Genomic DNA, 20,634 nt, shown 5'->3' with positions numbered 1-20,634 from the left:
TTCTGAAATAGAAAAGGGCATAATAAGATTATAAGTAAGATGGGTAAGACAGGAGATAAAATGACTATTTAAGTAATGTATTTTGAACAGATCGAAGGATGTTAGACAAAGTCTCAATGAAGCTGTAAAAGACAGCTTCCCAGAGGTGGGAGTAACTGGAAAAGTAAAACAGAAAAATAAAAAGTTATAATTGCAGGATGCAAAACTTGACAAAAAGATATTTGGAGATTAGAAATGTATAATTAAAATGTACAGAACGTGGGCAGGTAAGTGGGTAGCTAAGATAGCGGGTCAAAAAGTGTTTGGAGATCAAGAAGTTAAGAATAGCTAGTTTAGGGTGCCTGGGTGGCTCAGTGGGTTAAGCCACTGTCTTCGGCTCAGGTCGTGATCTCAGGTTTCTGGGATCGAGCTCCGCATCGGGTTCTCTGCTCAGCGGACAGCCTGCTTCCCTCTCTCTCTCTGCCTGCCTCTCTGCCTCCTTGTGATCTCTGCCTGTCAAATAAATAAATAAATAAATAAATCTTAAAAAAAAAAGAATAGCTAGTTTACTTGGATATTAAAATTGATACTAAAATCATCCAGCATGATGCCAGGTTTAGTAAAGTAAAATATGGTAAGCCAGGTACCAAAATCTTGGTTGAATCAAGAAGAATGGCAGGGTGATTGACAAACAGTACGAAAACAAAGGATAAAGGACAGTCAATAAACCAAACACTAAGCATTTTCAAAGACAGTCAGAAAATAATGCCTGGGAATGTGCAGTGTGGTAAGGTGATGGGCACAAGCTCCATATTCCAACCCTGAGGTTTAAGGGCTATGAATTCATAGCTATGTCTTTTAGTGAGGGCATGATGAGAATCAATTCCTCAGATAAAAAACGACTTTTATTCAAAGCAAAGAGATAAAAGAAACGCCCAGAGAGGAAGCTGAAATTGAGGAGTTTGGGGATTGTGGTAAACAATATGATTTTCCATGTCTACACTAGAAGTAAATTATTCTGTGTGTGGAAAGTTCCTGTGTAGGTAGGCTTCTGAGTCTTCTTTCAAGATGAGGGCAGGCATCTGGAAGACTTTATTATTGCAGTGAACTATCAAGGAATCATCTGGCTGCAAAGGCTTAAGCAGCATCTGTAAGATTCAAGGACCCATTGGTCTGAGGGTCTGTCTGAAAGATCACTTTAGTAGGTGGGATATGTCTCCTACGCGTTAGTAATTCCACTCTGACAAGAGATACACATTACTTTTTCCCCATTTAGGTAATTCTTTAACAGTCTTCAAGGTGGGGTGATAATTTGTTATCACAAGGATCACCATTGTTCTGTGATCCTGTGTGTGTATGTTCTCTTTGTTACTTGCCTTCATGTCTCCTGAGTTTTGAAAATATCAGCAGTGTTCAACTCAACCACCAGTGATGTGATACTGCCATTGTTCTCCTGTAACTCTTCTCCCGTTTGCCTGGTTGGTGCTTTATTCTTCTTGAACCTTCTGATGCTTTGTAACCCATTCCTTTTTACTCCTGCAAACACCTCTCTTTTCTAGACTATAACTCAGGGATAGAAGAGTGCTGCAGCCTAGGTACTGAAGTCTTTTTTTTCCCCCTTAACTCATAGTCCCCTCCTCGTTGTAATAAGGAGTGATTTAAAAAGAGGTGATGGGGGACGCCTGGGTGGCTCAGTGGGTTGAGCCTCTGCCTTCAGCTCAGGTCGTGATCCCAAGGTCCTGGGATGGAGACCCGCATCGGGCTCTCTGCTCAGCAGGGAGCCTGCTTCCTCCTCTCTCTCTGCCTACTTCTCTGCCAACCTGTGCTCTCCATCTGTCAAATAAATAAATAAAATCTTTAAAAAAAAAGAGGTGATGGGGGCGCCTGGGTGGCTCAGTGGGTTCAGCCTCTGCCTTTGGCTCAGGTCATATCTCAGGGTCCTGGGATCGAGCCTCCTTATCAGGCTCTCCACTCAGCAGGGAGCCTGCTTCCCCCTCCCCACCACCCCCCTGCCTGCCTCTCTGCCTACTTGTGATCTTTCCCTCTCTGTCAAATAAATAAATAAAAATCTTTTAAAAATTAAAAATAAAAAAAGAAGTGATAGTTGGTATGACGCCTTATCAGGATATACTCAAATGCAGTATTATACAGTACCAATAGCTACATAAGTAGAGTGACCACAGCTCCCTCTCAGAGCTACTGCTCCTATATCAATCCCATTACTATCATTTTTCACCATAATGCTTGCATTCTCCTTCATGTCTCTCCACACACCACTTTCCAGCACACCACTCCTAAGATAAAATATACAACTCAAAATATTGGGTGTGTTATGTTATATCTGAATGGGATTCCTGTTGTTCACCATTGGAAACGTGGATCTTATACAAGAAATTTGAGCAGACAACTGTTTAAACATCCTTAAACATTCTATGGGACTTGAAGAGGATTTTTTCCCCTTCTTCAGTAGATACCCATATTTAGATGATTTTATAAAATAAATAGACTGTTTCTAACCTAGAAAAAATTTTAAGCAGTCTTAGCAATTTTTATTACTCTTACAAAACAGGGTATCATTAAAATGTTAGTATACAGATGTAGAATGCTCCCAATGAGTAATTTGATCAAATTTTACATAAAGTCTTTTTTTTTGTCTTGCCAACTGACCCTCCAGTGGCCTTGAGAGGTTGAATTAGCTCTAAGTGCTTTCCCAAGCCTTTGTGCAATTTCAGTGTTTTATAACAAATGCCTAACCCCATCATTTTTTGCCTTTTCTAAAATGGCTAAAGTCACAATTTTGCTCTCATGTCTGAGCTACAACTTTGATTTTCCATCAGCACAAACATGTGGATAAGCTAAAATAGATCTAGAGCTAATGCTCAACACCAACAGATCGAGATGAAAACACATACACACGTGTAGTATTTGTTATCAGCTTCATCTGAGCAGAACAGGATGGAACATTAACTTCAACCTCCTCACCTCACTGATCCTGGGCTAAAGCTTTCGCATGTGCTGTTGATTTTGAACTCCATTAGTCTTTTATGCTCAGGCTGTGAGAAGATTCATTCTCATGCAAGGCCTGGAACTGGTTGCTAATAAAATCCTATCCTGACAAATAAATGGACTGTAATATAACCTGCTTTAGGGCAGTGAAATCTCAACCACTCAGATATGATCTGTAGCAAAGCAATATGCTGCTCACTACTGTTCCCCCAGCAATTCCTGCAGAATGGTACTCTATCCCTCTTCTTGTCCCAAATTTCTCCATTAATGAAACTAAAGCCATCCATCATCCACCATAGGATTGCAGTGTTCTTTTGTTATGGTTTCTGAGATAGTTAAAACAGAATAGCTGTTAAATTTAATAAAAAGCTCCTGTTAGAGCTGTATACACAAAATTTTAAGGTTTTTTTTTTTTTTATATTGACCGGTGTGATGGAGACTGAATCAGGTATAATATAGGTTCTCCATAACAAGCTGAAAAACCTGAAATTTTCTCTTTTTTCATTTTATGTGTGAACTAAAATAACACTTCCATTAAAGCAGATGGCATCTATTTATCTAAAGTTTGTTATTATAATTTACCAAACTCTGAAAGACACAAAAAGGGAGGGTGAGATGGGTGTGGAAAAGATGATTATGCTGATGGGAGCAGGTTAAGAAGATTTATAAAGTACACCCTTTAGAATTTTCTTCCTTGCTTTCCTCTCAGGGATGCTGTGAGGATTCAATATGGCAAGGCAGTGAAACTGTATTACACGTTATGAAGCAGTAGACAGAAGCAAGGTATTATTTTTACCAAATACAATATTGTCAGTCCTTAATAAACATAACCACTCACTAAATTCTATTTCAACTATGATTCTGACACCATGAAATATAATAGTATTACAGAAGGAAAGAGTCTGAACACATAATTTATTATTTAGGCCATTTTCGTAGTTCTCTACCAGTATAAAGAATAATGTTTATCTTTCTCTCTAGTAAACCTTTCTGAATAGTTCAATTAATACTCACTACTAGTAAGCTTTTTTCTTATTGGCAACACACTAAAGAATTCCCAGGTACCACCTTACAGTAAGTGCCCTGACTTCATGGAGTCCTGAACTGAATTCAGGTTAGAATTGTGTCATTTAATGTTTTCTTTACAGAGAGATTCCAACAGAGTAGGTCCAGGCATTGAGTACATCAACAAAAGTAGAACATCATGAAGCAGACTCACATGGGCAAGGAAAAAGAGACAAACATAAAAGAAGAGGATATGAAAAATCAGGAGCACCAATCAAGGTAGACTTTCTAAGGGAGTATAGACATGAAGGAAAAGGAAGTGGTAGGTTCAGGAAGAACAAGGATGAGGGCAGCCAGCAGAGATAACACCACACAACATGTATAAGCAATTTCTGTGAGATGCGTGTAAGATCATCTGGTCACCCTGTATGATAGCTGAACTAATAGATGAGCCCCAGTGAAAGACTGGTAAAATGTCAAGTGGAAGAAGTTACTCAAAGGCCTCAAGATCTTGGGGATCTCTTGAAGTGAAACAATGTATTATATTTTTAATCAAAAACAATGTGTGTGACCCTGCAAGGATCACTTAACATCTCCAGGTCTTGGTGTTATCAACTATATCATGAAGATAATAATAATTACAGTCAGGATCGTTATGAGGTACTCACTTCTTAGTAACTGTTACTACTAGGCAATTATTGAGTAAGACAGGTAAGACACCGATGTGGTGTTTAAGGGAGATAATGAAGATTATCTAGAAAAAAAAACATTTCATTTCCTTCCAATCAAGTTCCCCAATTGTAAATTAATCACTTAAGAATCATAGGTCATGGTCAAGAATCATATTTTACTGGGAAGTTTTTCAAGGATTAAAAATATCCTATGTTAGAAAGAAAATAGACAGTCATTTATTGTGTGGTTTTGTGCAAAATATTTATTTATACATTAAGTTACACAGTTGTATTTGTAACTGATGTACAGCATGGTGACTATAGTTAACAATACTGTATTGGAAAAAAAGAAAAGAAGAAGCTGTCTGGCCCATAATTCCATCAATGAGGACATTTAACTTGATGTCAATGAATATTAAATGTAGAACAGAACTCTTTTAAAAGAACTCAGTAGGCTTCCTCAGAGAAAATGGTATGCCTCATTCAAGAAGAAAAGAAAAACATCTATTTCAGACCTTCTTTAGCCCAAACAAGTGAGATCATCCTTTAATGTTTGGCACCGTTTTACAACCTTACTTCCCGAACCCAGGCTTTTGGAAGAGAGATGGAGAATACGGAAAATATTATTTAACATGAGATCTCTGGTTCACTTCTATCTCTGGCAATATCCAAGTAATACTGTTTCTAAAAGAAAACAGTCTTTAATGCTCTACACAGAGCCTAGAAAATTAATCCCAAAATGTTATCAGATGACAACCTGAAATACTTAATTGAAGCTATTTACTGTTTTTGGTAACATTACATCATAGTTTAGAACTAACTTAAAAAAAAAAAACTTCAAATTAACTGGGATGAAAATGTAAGAATTATTACATGATGGGTAATACTTAAATATTATAACAGTAAAGATGCTGAAAGGTATTACACATGCTTGAAAATTAAGCATTCACGACTGTGAGAACTGCTGTCTGTCAGCACCTGATGTTAGCCTCAGAACTATGAGTAACTGGGCTTCAACTTATTTGTTAGTTACTTATTTATTATTTATTTGTTATGATGTGTTATACCATAATTAGTTCGATCATAATTCTTAGTCACTCGATTTTTTAGACTGTGAGCACCTTAAGAAATGCGCTCTGACTTTTTTACTTAGCATTGAGTTCATCTCTCATATTTAGTGAATGGGTAAATCAACCAACATACAGGAAGCGGTCCGCATATGAATCTTGGAGTGAGAAATTCATCTTTAAAACATGTGTAAGGAAATTCTGAACTAGCTGTGGAGAAAAGGCACATGCATATGATAAGAAGTAAGTGAGTGATCAAATCTGAAACTAAAATTCATATAGCACTCTGGTTGCAAAATAATATATATTAACTAATGATGATTAATTGACTCTTTTGCATCTAAGACCCTCAATTACACACTAGATTTTGGTTTGAGATTTTACATATACAAATAATAGTTGTAACTTAGGCACACTATTTTATGTGGCCTTTCAGAGCCAAGTATAAAATGGATCCTAATTATGCACTTACCCATTTTCTGATCTGACAGTTCTGTGACAGATATGGGAGCTCTTTGGATCAAGTATTAGAAAAGAAAAAGGGTTTAAAGCAGTAATTCCTAACTAATTCACTTACAGCCATCATTTAATATCTCTTCACTGAGTTCTGTATCTTGAAAGATTATGCCACTAATCAGCACTGATTAAGCAATAAGTAATTTATTTTCCTATTTATTTAAATGAAAAACATCTGTGTTTGCTTAGCAGAACTTGCGCCATTAGCTACACATAGCTTTTATTATCACAGCAAATAGAACTAATTTCTATACACATATTTTATGATAATCAAAGACTCTAGCTAGTCACAGCAGGTTTACCAGTACTCAGCATACTTTGATCTACAGGCTCTTTCCAAGACCAGATATTGCTTGTGTACTTTCTCTGTCACATACCGGTCTTTAGCAGACTAAGAACACATTGGCTTACATTGAAAAACATGGGCTAGTTCATAGACAGAACAGGGACTAACTTGTAAATAAGAAGAATCCAGGGACAGACTTTAAAAGGGGTATTGTAACACTGAAGCAAATCCTAAAATTTTATAGGCATAGGATTGTACAGGAAATGGAATAACATGTCTAAGAAACATAACTTTAAATGATGACATCTTATTAATTTGATTAAATTTGGAAATCAAAGACTATATATGTTATTTCACTATATCAAGCATATATATTATATATATGTAACATTATAACATATAACATATATTATATATTATATAATATACATATTTTATATATAACATATATAATACAATACATTTAACTCCTCGTATGTATATGAGGACTTCTTCATATAGCCAACATTTCAGTCATCAACAGACAATAAGGAAATAACTTGTCTGGGTGAAAAACAAGGTTATTGTGCCAGTGTTCAAATCTTTGTAATATGGACTTCAATATAAAAATAGGTATCAATTACATACTAATGCAGTATTTAAGAAATAATCAGGTACTTAGTTAACTATTGAATGATATTTTTCCTTTTTGCATATTCTAATGCCTACATTGAATCAGAATGCTATTTTAGGTTTTTTTTCAATTTATTTATTTTCAGAAAAACAGTATTCATTATTTTTTCACCACACCTAGTGCTCCATGCAATCCATGCCCTCTATAATAAAGCACACTTCAAAACTAAGTTTAGGGGCGCCTGTGTGGCTCAGTGGGTTAAGCCTCTGCCTTCAGCTCAGGTCATGATCTCGAGTTCCTGGGATCGAGCCCCGCGTCGGGCTCTCTGCTCAGCGGGGAGCCTGCTTCCCCCGCCCCACGCCTGCCTCTCTGCCTACTTGTGATCTCTCTCTCTCTCTCTCTGTCAAATAAAGACATAAAATCTTAAAAAAAAAAAAACCTAAGTTTAGAAGAGTAAAAATATAGTATTATGCCCCAATACTGTTTTAATATCTACCAGTACACATATTTGTATGACTATGATATTTAGGAACCAAAGAAACACGTTTCAGATATGTGTTATTACTCACATTTATTCAAAATATTCCAAGTAAATAGTAGAATACCTTGTAAGTAGTAAAGGTATTTGTGTTCATAAAGAAATCTTTTATCTCAGCCACAGTCTCCTTCAGCCATTATTACTACAGCTTAAGTTCCAAGGGAATGTCCTTGCTCTCTAATGGATTCTTCTAATGTTCTTCTATAGTAGAAACTAAACACTGAATCAAGGATGAAAATGAAATTGGCCCAGAGAAAGTACAATGCAGGAGATATTATTTATGGATTTTCCAGAATAGACTTAATGGCAATGAAGACTGTTACTAGATAATAAAAGGATGCAACCAGAAGCCTAGAATTCTATAAATATGAGATTCTTGGTATTGTGGAAGACACAATGTCAGCCCAGCCCAACAATCTCAAAGCCCTTGAGCAAAACACTTACATATCCTATGCCTCTGTTTATTCATCTTCATAATGAGCAGTTGGATGAATTGGCCTTTTAGTACCCTTCCATATCTAATACTTTACACTAGCCTACCTTTTACTGTAATACAAACAATCACGTTTATTCTCCCTTCTCCTTTTGCACTTAGGAAGTAGCCAAACATTCCCTTTCCAAAGGATTTGTTGCCAGCTAAGTTAGAGAAAGAGATGGTTCATCATTATGAAAGAAAATAAACTACATACTACAGTATCTCTGCTCAGAGCAAATCAGATAATACCTCACTTAAAAACAAATGTTCTATTACAGTACTATCTTCCAGTTTGAATAAATAGCTGTTTTTGCAATGATGTGATTAGTCCCTATAAACTGTATTCAACAACTTATTCTAAATGCCTTAAATCACACCAAAACCAATGACTAATGGTTTACAGAATCTCTCTGATAAATGTAGAAATGAATGCTGATTCATCCCATATATCCTAAGTCACAGGAAGCAAAAGAGAAGCAAACAGAGAATGCACCTTCTGCTCTGGGTCCTGACCAGCTATTAGATGAAAGCTGTCTTTTCTTTCTTTCCACGGGTGACATACTGGATAAAAATGATGCTCTTTGACATCACATTCTCTCCCTGTGCTCACTTGAGCTGTGTAAATACAGAGACACTGTGAGAGCCAGGTCAGAAACAAAGCCCAAATCTATCATTCCTTTAGCTTCTCAAGCAGATGCTTAAAGCTCCCTGGGTGGGAGTTATTTCGGTTTTCTTTTTGAGGCTCCCATTCCCCTAAGATGATGAGCATGTGACCCAAGTTGGGAAATGCTACTCAGAGAACTATGGCAAGCAGCATTTCAACAATGTTTCAGGAAAAATTGCCAAGATATTAAAATCATCTTTTTTTGCTCTGACTGTTGTGATGTTTGCACCCTTTCCCCTCAAGCCCCAGAAGAAAATGTAAATGTGCAAGCATTCTTTACACTCTGGCATGGCAAGAATAGGACAGTAATGAACTCAGGACACACTCATGGCAAGGGTATTGACCGAAGCTTTGGCAGCACAGGAATTTGATTTGATTTTTTAGAGCAAAGAAAGCTAGTTAGAGGTTTGGGGTCTTTTGTCTCTTTCTATGATACAGGGACAAATGATTTTATCCAAATGATAAATTTTGACCATGTGGTAAAAATGTAATATTTTATTTTTTCAAGGACATCTCTCCCTTAAAACATCAATTTCATTTGGAAAAATAAGCTGTATGACCAAAAGAAATGTTCTGCTGCTGTTTTAATAAAGCTGTAACTGATACCTGTAAGCAAGATATGTTTTAATGATACAAGGGCAGTGACAACGCTGATAAATTTCACAAAAAAAGTTTAAAAGTATGGGCACTACTGGTGGGCCGCTGGAAATTAATGGACATGACTGTCTTTTCAATTAAGCTTCTGTGAATATAAATTATTCACACTTCACCTTAAAACAACCATCTAAGAAATTTAGCACATGTTGCAAACAACAATATCATCTGTATCTTATAAGGAGGTCCTTATTTTTCCAGGTATCATATTGCAGACATATCTTTAGTTGATTTTAGTTCACATTTCAAAGTTCTAATGACCTTTAAAATAGCTTACTATAAAAAAGAGGCAGAAGGAGAGTAAAATTGAAAAAGGGTTAATGCCAGTACCAGGGGGAAAAAAAATCTATTAGTAGAAACCAAAAATGAAAAGAACCCTTGTCGAAAAGGGGAAAAGTTCAAATCAGGGAAGAACTTCATGTTCCCCAGAGCTTCAGTGAGAACGTAACAAAATTACTGGATTAACAAAATCACAGAAACTGTATCAGATATTGAAATCAAGAACTTGACTAACTTAATTTCAAAACTGACCTTTTCACCATCAGTCAGAAATGACTCATTTTCTTAGTATGTAGTGAAAAGTCTGAGGCTACCAAACAAATTCTGGCCCTGAACTCCCAACCATCCCTGTTGACAGCACAGGCTTGTCTTTCTACATTTAACTTCCTGCCATTTTCATCGCAACAGCACATCATACCCACCGTCACTGAAATGTCCCATATTACTTAACTGAAATCCTCATTTCCTATAAATGGCTCTAATAAATAAGCTCTAAACATATATATACATTGATTTCATTTTTATTTTAAAATTCTTTTTCACAGAAAACTACAAAATTTAAATGTACAGAAGAGATCCCCCAAAGACCTGGCCACCAAAATCTACTGTGGATGTTTTATCATATTTCTTTTTAAGAAAGAATTTTTATATGTGTATGTAGTCACTGACATATACTTTTGTAGCTTGTTCTTGCTTAGATTTTTCTATATTTGTCAGAGTAATGGTAGCCTTATTTCTAATAAAGTTTCTATATGATATTAATAGTAATACTCTACGCAAAATGGGTGAAGTGGAGTGGAAGATAAAGGCTTCTAGTTTTGGAACGGGTAAATCAAGGGGATAAAAAAATAAAGAAAAGGGAATACAGTTCGTGGTTCTATTAATAGGTTGCATGGTTAACAGATGTTAGCTATAGTTGTAATGAGTATAGAAAAATGAGAGAGTTGTTGGATCCCTGCGTTGTATACCTGCAATGAATATAACAGTGTGCACTAACTATATTCAAATAAAAACAAAACAAAATGGTACTATTTTATGACTTAGAAAGAACAATAATCATCATTTTATGCATATTGTACTACCTTATGTAGCCATTCTAAAACTGTCAATTATTTAGAATGCTTTTAGTTTTTCTCCATTTCAGTGACACTGATATTAATTCTTTAATATTGTGCCAATATTAATTCTTAAATATGGTGTAGTTTCTCTCACTATGTCAGGCATACCCAGGTTTAAATTTTTTTAACCTGGGTATGCCTGACATAGTGAGATTTACAGTAAGATATGTGATAATTACATCTCATTTTAAAATTTTCATTATTCACTTATTCATTAAAGTAACTATTATGTCGCATGGTTATTGGTCATTTGCCTTCTGTTTCTTATTAATTATTTTTACTTCTTGAACTTTATTAGAATTAAGGTGCCAACTACTTTCTGGTTTATAAAGCACTCTATGTTTTAAAGTTAACAATCTTTATGGTAAACATACCTTCAGTGTCCAGTTTAAATTTTAATTTTGCTTAACAATATTTTCTTCTCCCTCTTTTGCATTATTAGTCTTCCCAAATCAGAACCAAAAAAGGGAGGGGAGGGAAAAGAGGGAAAGGTTATCATTCATGGGTTTGCAAAATATTGACATTTTTACAGTTGTTAACACGTTCTTATTTGCACATTGTAAAGCTGATTCTTAGGTTTTTGGGAGTTTTTCAGATATTAAGACACTTGGGGCTACCCAAGCAATAGGTACGCTGCCATTTTGACCTTGCAAAAGGTAAAGCATCACGCCTCCAAGGCAACAACAAACTAACTTTGTTACCGCCATAACTCTTCTTATAATCTACCTATAGCTAGTGTTCAAATTATTAACTAAAGACAAAAGCTATCACAGTGATTATACTATTCTAGTTATTCTATGATGAAACACACATATATATCCATTAGAACACCTAAAAATCAAGTCTCTAATTACTTACAGGTATTTCTTCCCAACAAACTGTGAACTACTGAGGAACATGTATACTTTTTTACTCCAATATTATGCATAGAAGAGAACAGGTATCCAATTAATGTTAAATGAAGAGCATAATTACCTAATTATTTAAAGGACAACAAGTAATTAGAGAATTAAATACAGAGGGACAGAGTAGAGAGCAAATACCTAATTATAGCATTCTCTGTCATGGCATGGAAGGACTAGCAAATCAGGACACTTGGAGGCACCAAATGAAGAAAAACTGCAGTCACTCAGTCACCTCTTCAAACAAAGAGGAACTGGCTGGATTTCCAGCAGCCTGTGCATTTACTCAAGCTTCTGCTTTCCAGTGGGAGATACCATCATCATATCTGGGGTTAGCTTCATTGGAGCAGGGTGTCAGCCTCACCCTCTTGGGAATTATGCTCCCTCTAGAACTTGTCATGTCAGCTTTCTTACATGTCAGCTTCTATGATTACAGTGACCAAAAAACAGACATGCTTTAAGTGGAATATACTTCCATTCCCTGTGTAGAGGTCTACAGAGATGCCTCATATACCATGTGGTAGCGCACTCACTTCCCACAAAGACTGGTCTACCATAAAATCAGCCTCTTTTAAGGAGGAACAAGAAAACCGCATCATAAAGATGTTTAATAAAAAAAAAAAAGGTGGGGGGAATAAGAATTAAATCAATGAAAGAAATAAACTGAAGTAAAATATTATGATACTTAAGCAAGTAAAAAAAAAAAAACACGCTCTTTAATCTTTAATCTTTTTAGATTAAGGAAAGAAAATATTAAGTTCCAAACAGATCAAAAGCCAAGATTTCCATGGAGAGTTTCCTGAAGAAAGAGAAAGATCCATTATACTATTCTTCAGATGAATTTAATACTCACAAGATAATATGAGACAACAATCTGCAGAAATTATGCCTTATATGTAAAATTCCTATGATTAATCAATTAAGTATGACCAAGGAAGACTAGTGAGGCATGTTTCCTTAGATAAGACAGAGTTTCTCATCAGTTTAAGCATTTTCAATTGTGCCAACTTTTCTTAAGCATATATTAATCTTAATAGGAAATCAAAACTTATATGACTGATAAGCAAAAGTATAGCAGGAATTACTGCAAATCAATATTGCTTATTTATCATCTCTATATTCCTTTTGAGAAGAAAAAGAGTTCCATGTAAGATACTTTGCCATGTACAAGTTTAAACTTAATCTCATTTTTCTAATTTTAGAATGGCAGTTAAAAAAGAAAAAAAAAGAATAACATGACACATTTCTTCCTGGATTTCTCTCTCTCTCACACACACACACACACACACACAAAATTAGTGACTAAAAAAACCATCTTCAAAGAAATTCTGATATATCCATGAGACCAAATTTAATAAATGAAGAAGGACTGACACATTTAGTGAAGACAGATAAGGATGCTCATGATTCTAAGTCTCATAAAGTTAGGATTTCAGCATGAAAATTACATTCTGTGGGCCAAATCAATTCCTTATTTTCAACAATAGGACCCAAAGGCAGGGTTGCAGCAATGAATTCCATAAACCCTATTCAGTCTGAAGAGGCAGATAAAATGTAAGCACCCAGACAAGTCATTTTTATAGAAAGCAAACTATCTATGTATTAGTATAGAGGAAAAACACTGCACTTTTACCAATGCTGACATTTCCAGTTTGCTATGGAGAGAAAAAAGCTGACAAAGACACACCCACAATAATGAGATCATGACGTGAAATCTGCTACCATGGGACCTCCCCAAAATTGGGGTCCAGGAAAATCCCAGTGCTTCCAAAGAGGGTAATATTATAAAATGGAGGGAGAAGTCAAGATGGCAGAGAAGTAGCAGGCTGAGACTACTTCAGGTATCAGGAGATCAGCTAGATAGCTTATCTAAAGATTGCAAACACCTACAAATCCAATGGGAGATCGAAGAGAAGAACAGCAATTCTAGAAACAGAAAATCAACCACTTTCTGAAAGGTAGGACTGGTGGAGAAGTGAATCCAAAGCGACAGGAAGATAGACTATGGGGGGAAGGGGCCGGCTCCCGGCAAGCAGCTGAGCAACAGAGCACAAAATCAGGACTTTTAAAAGTCTGTTCTCCTGAGGGACATTGCTCTAGAGGCTAAACTGGGGTGAAGCTCATGCGGGGTCAGCGTGGCCTCAGGTCCCACAGCGTCACAGAAGGATTGGGGGTGTTTGAGTGTCACAGAGCTTGCAGGTATTAGAACGGGAAAGCCGGCTTCAGAGACAGAGCTGAGAAGTGAGCTCTCAGCTTGGAGTTACCTTGAACTGGTCGCAGGCTCGGTGAGCTTGGAGCGGGGCCAGAGGCCAGGGAGACAGGAGTAAATGGGGGCTATTCTCTGAGGGCGCACTGAGGAGTGGAGCCCCGAGCTCTAGGCTCCTCCGGGCCGGAGACCGGGAGGCCACCATTTCCATTCCCAACCTGTCCTCTGGAACTCTAAGGAAAGCACTCAGGGAACAAAAGCTCCAAAAGTAAACCCAAGCAGATTACTCAGCCTGGCCTCTGGTAAGGGCGGTACAATTCCGCCTGGGGCAAAGACACTTGAGAATCACTACAACAGGCCCCTCCCCCAGAAGATCAACAAGAAATCCAGCCACGACCAAGTTCACCTACCAAGGAGTGCAGTTTCAATACCAAGGAGAGCAGCTGAATTCCAGAGGAGGAAAACACAAAGCACGGAACTCATGGCTTTCTCCCCATGAGTCTTTACTCTTGCAGTTAATTTATTTTTTATTTTCTTTTCTTTTTCAATATTTTTCTCTCCTCTTCTGCTAAATTTTTTTAACTTTTACCCTTTTCTTTCTTTTAATGTTTTTTTAACTAGATTATTTAATATATATACATGTTTTTTCTTTTTTATATTTTTTTATTCTTTTTTTAATTTTTATTTTTTCTTTCTTTCTGAACCTCTTTTTATCCCCTTTCTCCCCCTCACGATTTGGGATCTCTTCTGATTTGGTTAAAGCATATTTTCCTGGAGTCTTTGCCACCCTTTTAGTATTTTACTTGCTCCTTCATATACTCTTATCTGGACAAAATGACAAGGCAGAAAAATTCACCACACAAAAGAAGAACAAGAGGCAGTACCGAAAGCTAGGGACCTAATCAATACAGACATTGATAATATGTCAGATCTAGAGTTCAGAACGACGTTTCTCAAGGTTCTAGCCGGGCTCAAAAAAGGCATGGAAGATATTAGAGAAACCCTCTCGGGAGATATAAAAGCCCTTTCTGGAGAAATAAAAGAACTAAAATCTAACCAAGTTGAAATCAAAAAAGCTATTAATGAGGTGCAATCAAAAATGGAGGCTCTCACTGCTAGGATAAATGACGCAGAAGAAAGAATTAGCGATATAGAAGACCAAATGACAGAGAATAAAGAAGCTGAGCAAAAGAGGAACAAACAGCTACTGGACCACGAGGGGACAGTTCGAGAGATAAGTGACACCATAAGACTAAACAACGTCAGAATAATTGGGATTCCAGAAGAAGAAGAAAGAGAGAGGGGAGCAGAAGGTTTATTGGAGAGAATTTCCCCAATATGGCAAAGGGAACAAGCATCAAAATCCAGGAGGTGCAGAGAACCACCCTCAAAATCAATAAGAATAGGTCCATACCCTGTCACCTAATAGTAAAATGTACAAGTCTTAGTGACAAAGAGAAAATCCTGAAATCAGCCCAGGAAGTCTGTAACATACATCGGTAAAAATATTAGACTGGCAGCAGACTTATCCACACAGACCTGGCAGGCCAGAAAGAGATGGCATGATATATTCAGAGCACTAAACAAGAAAAACATGCAGCCAAGAATACTATATCCAGCTAGGCTATCACTGAAAATAGAAGGAGAGATTAAAAGCTTCCAGGACAAACAAAAACTGAAAGAATTTGCAAACACCAAACCAGCTCTACAGAAAATATTGAAAGGGGTCCTCTAAGCAAAGAGAGAGCCTAAAAGTAGTAGATGAGAAAGGAACAGAGACAATATACAGTAACAGTCACCTTACCGGCAATATAATGGCACTAAATTCATATCTCTCAATAGTTACCCTGAAGGTTAATGGGCTAAATGCCCTAATCAAAAGACACAAGGTATCAGAATGGATAAAAAAAACATCTATATGATGCCTCCAAGAAACACATTTTAAACCCGAAGACACCTCCAGATTTAAAGTGAGGGGGTGGAAAACAATTTACCATGCTAATGGACATCAGAAGAAAGCAGGAGTGGCAATCCTTATATCAGATCAATTCGATTTTAAGCCAAAGACTATAATAAGAGATGAGGAAGGACACTATATCATACTCAAAGGATTGTCCAACAAGAAGATCTAACAATTTTAAATATCTATGCCCCTAACGTGGGAGCAGCCAACTATATAAACCAATTAATAACAAAATCAAAGAAACACATCAACAATAATACAATAATAGTAGGAGACTTTAACACTCCCCTCACTGAAATGGACACATCATCCAAGCAAAAGATCAACAAGGAAATAAAGGCCTTAAATGACACACTGGCCCAGATGGACATCACAGATATATTCAGAACATTTTATCCGAAAGCAACAGAATACACATTCTTCTCTAGTGCACATGGAACATTCTCCTGAATAGATCACATCCTTGGTCCTAAATAAGGTCTCAACAAGTATCTGAAGACTGGAATCATTCCCTGCATATTTTCAGACCACAATGCTCTGAAGCAAGAACTCAATCACAAGAGGAAATTTGGAAAGAACCCAGATACCTGGAGACTAAAAAGCATCCTTCTAAAGAATGAATGGGTCAACCAGGAAATTAAAGAAGAATTGACAAAATTCATGGAAACAAATGATAATGAAAATACAACGGTTCAAAATCTGTGGGACACAACAAAGGCAGTCCTGAAAGGAAAATATATAGCGGTACAAGCCTTTCTCAAGAAACAAGAAAAGTCTCTTCCTAAAGGAACTGGAGAAAGAACAACAAAGAAACCCTAATGAGTTTTCAGAAATCAATGAAATACAAACCAAAAAAACAATAGAGGAAATCAACAAAACTAGGAGCTGGTTCTTTAAAAGAATTAATAGGATTGATAAGCCCCTGGCCAGACTTATCAAAAAGAAGAGAGAAAGGACCCAAATAAATAAAATCATGAATGAAAGATGAGAGATCACAACTAACACCAAAGAAATACAATTATAAGAACATACTATGAGCAACTCTACGCCAACAAATTTGACAATCTGGAAGAAATGGATGCATTCCTAGAGACATATAAACTATCACAACTGAACCAGGAAGAAATAGAAAACCTGAACAGATCTCCAGTAAGGAGATTGAAACAATCATCAAAAATCTCCAAACAAACAAAAGCCCAGGGCCAGACAGCTTCCCGGGGGAATTCTACCAAACATTTAAAGAAGAAATAATTCCTATTCTCCTGAAACTGTTCCAAAAAATATAAATGGAAGGAAAACTTCCAAACTCATTTTATGAGGCCAGCATCACCTTGATCCCAAAACTAGACAAGGATCCCATCAAAAAAGAGAACTATAGACCAATATCCTTGACTAACACAGATGCGAAAATTCTCACCAAAATACTAGCCAATAGGATTAAACAGTACATTAAAAGAATTATTCACCACGACCAAGCAGGATTTATTCCAGGGCTGCAAGTTTGGTTCAACACCCGCAAATCAATCGATGTGATACAACACATTAATAAAAGAAAGAACAAAAACCATATGATACTCTCAATGGATGCTGAAAAAGTATTTGACAAAGTACAGCATCCCTTCCTGATCAAAACTCTTCAAAGTGTAGGGATAGACGGCACATACCTCAATATTATCAAAGTCATCTATGAAAAACCACTGGAAATATCATTCTCAATGCAGAAAAACTGAAAGCTTTTCTGCTAAGGTCAGGAACACGGCAGGGATGTCCATTATCACCATTGCTATTCAACATAGTACTAGAAGTCCTAGCTCAGCAATCAGACAACAAAAGGAAATTAAAGGCATCCAAATCGGCAAAGAAGAAGTCAAACCATCACTCTTCACAGATGATATGATACTATATGTGGAAAACCCAAAAGACTCCACTCCAAAACTGCTAGAACTTGTACAGGAATTCAGTAAAGTGTCAGGATATAAAATCAATGCACAGATATCAGTTGCATTTATCTACACCAACAACAAGACAGAAGAAAGAGAAATTAAGGAGTCAATCCCATTTACAGTTGTACCCAGAACCATAAGATACCCAGGAATAAACCTAACAAAAGAGGCTAAGAATCTATACTCAGAAAAATATAAAGTACTCATGAAAGAAATTGAGGAAGACACGAAGAAATGGAAAAATGTTCCATGCTCCTGGATTGGAAGAATAAATATTGTGAAAATGTCTATGCTACCTAAAGCAATCTACACATTTAATGCAATTCCTATCAAAGTACCATCCATTTTTTTCAAAGAAATGGAACAAATAATCCTAAAATTTATATGGAACCAGAAAAGAACTTGAATAGCCAAAGGAATATTGAAAAAGAAAGCCAAAGTTGGTGGCATCACAATTCTGGACTTCGAGCTCTATTACAAAGCTGTCATCATCAAGACAGCATGGTATTGGCACAAAAACAGATACACAGATCAATGGAACAGAATAGAGAGCCCAGAAATAGACCCTCAACTCTATGGTCAACTAATCTTTGACAAAGCAGGAAAGAATGTTCAATGGAAAAGACAGCCTCTTCAATAAATGGTGTTGGGAAAATTGGACAGGCACATGCAGAAAAATGAAATTGGACCATTTCCTTACACCACACACAAAAATAGACTCAAAATGGATGAAGGACCTCAATGTGAGAAAGGAATCCATCAAAATCCTTGAGGAGAACACAGGCAGCAACCTCTTCGACCTCAGCCGCAGCAACATCTTCCTAGGAACATCGCCAAAGGCAAGGGAAGCAAGGGCAAAAATGAACTATTGGGATTTCACCACAATCAAAAGCTTTTGCACAGCAAAGGAAACAGTTAACAAAACCAAAAGACAACTGACAGAATGGGAGAAGAAATTTGCAAATGACATATCAGATAAAGGACTAGTGTCCAAAATCTATAAAGAACTTAGCAAACTCAACACCCAAAGAACAAATAATCCAATCAAGAAATGAGCAGAAGACGTGAACAGACATTTCTGCAAAGAAGACATCCAGATGGCCAACAGACACATAAAAAAGTGCTCCATATCACTCGGCATCAGGGAAATACAAATCAAAGCCACAATGAGTTATCACTTCACATCAGTCAGAATGAATAAAATTAACAAGTCAGGAAATGACAGATGCTGGTGAGGATGCGGAGAAAGGGGAACCCTCCTACACTGTTGGTGAGAATGCAAGCTGGGGCAACCACTCTGGGAAACAGCATGGAGGCTCCTCAAAATGTTGAAAATAGAACTACCCTATGACCCAGCAATTGCACTACTGGGTATCTACCCTAAAGATACAAAGTAGTAATCCGAAGGGTCACGTGCACCTGAATGTTTATAGCAGCGATGTCTACAATAGCCAAACTATGGAAAGAACCTAGATGTCCATCAACAGATGAATGGATAAAGAAAAAGTGGTATATATATACAATGGAATACTATGCAGCCATCAAAAGAAATGAAATTTTGCCATTTGCGATGATGTGGATGGAACTAGAGGGTATCATGCTTAGCAAAATAAGTCAGTTGGAGAAAGACAACTATCATATGATCTCCCTGATATGAGGAAGTGGAGATGCAACATGGGGGGTTAAGGGGGTAGGAGAAGAATAAATGAAACAAGATGGGATTGGGAGGGAGACAAACCATAAGAGACTCTTAATCTCACAAAACAAACTGAAGGTTGCTGGGGAGAGGGGGGTTGGGAGAAGGGGGGGTGGGGTTAGGGACATTGGGGAGGGTATGTGCTATGGTGAGTGCTATGAAGTGTGTAAACCTGGCGATTCACAGACCTGTACCCCTGGGGATAAAAATATATTATATGTTTATAAAAAATTAAAAAAATATATTATAAAATGAAACCAGAAAGAGATCTACTCAAGGACACCATGTTGTCTAAGAAAAAAGAAGTCTGAGGAAGGGAAAGAGAAAAGAAGAAAAAAAAGAAAGGAATAAAAATATAAAACAAAACAAGATAAAACCAAAAAAACATTGCCAAGAAAAATTGAAAATCATAACCAAACTTATGTATTTATATTTAGACATATAAAGCAGGGAGGACATCAGTATCAGTCTCAGTATACACTATACCTAGCCCATCAGAGGCTTTCTACAAAACCCTCATTCAGGGCACTTGGAGCAGGGCAACAAGGTGTGGTGTGCCGGCTGCTGGCAAGGAGCACGCCAGCTTCTATACCGCATTCCTGCCTCTCTCTGCCTCTCCCACTAGGCCCCTCCCTTCCAATCTTAGAAAGAAATTTAATCCCTTTTCCTAGGGTCAGAATAGTACCAACCTTCCTACTATATGGCTTCTTTGCTCTACATCTTCCAGGCATGGTGCTCTCAAGATTAACTGCTTGTACCTTCAAAAACTGTTCTTTGCATATTGGAATGCTTGTTGGAGATACTCACTTTGAAAACCCTATTTCCAAACCCCAAACTGTATTTCTACCTTCCTCAGGCTCAAAATGGAGAACACTGAGACAACTAGGAATAAGCCTAAGGTACTATGAACGTAAGTACTTCAGCTTAAATTATTCAAAAATAGTATTTCTGGTATAATAATATAATGATTAATGTTTTATCTGTAGTGGATAATTTGAATAAATAAATATCATAATATATTAATTTCTTACACCATAATACAAATACATGGAG

The sequence above is a fragment of the Neovison vison genome, chromosome 9 (assembly GCF_020171115.1).
Source record: "Neovison vison isolate M4711 chromosome 9, ASM_NN_V1, whole genome shotgun sequence".
In the NCBI taxonomy this organism is placed as follows: domain Eukaryota; kingdom Metazoa; phylum Chordata; class Mammalia; order Carnivora; family Mustelidae; genus Neogale; species Neogale vison.
The sequence above is the reverse complement of the archived record's forward strand: the minus strand, read 5'-3'. Positions refer to the sequence as shown.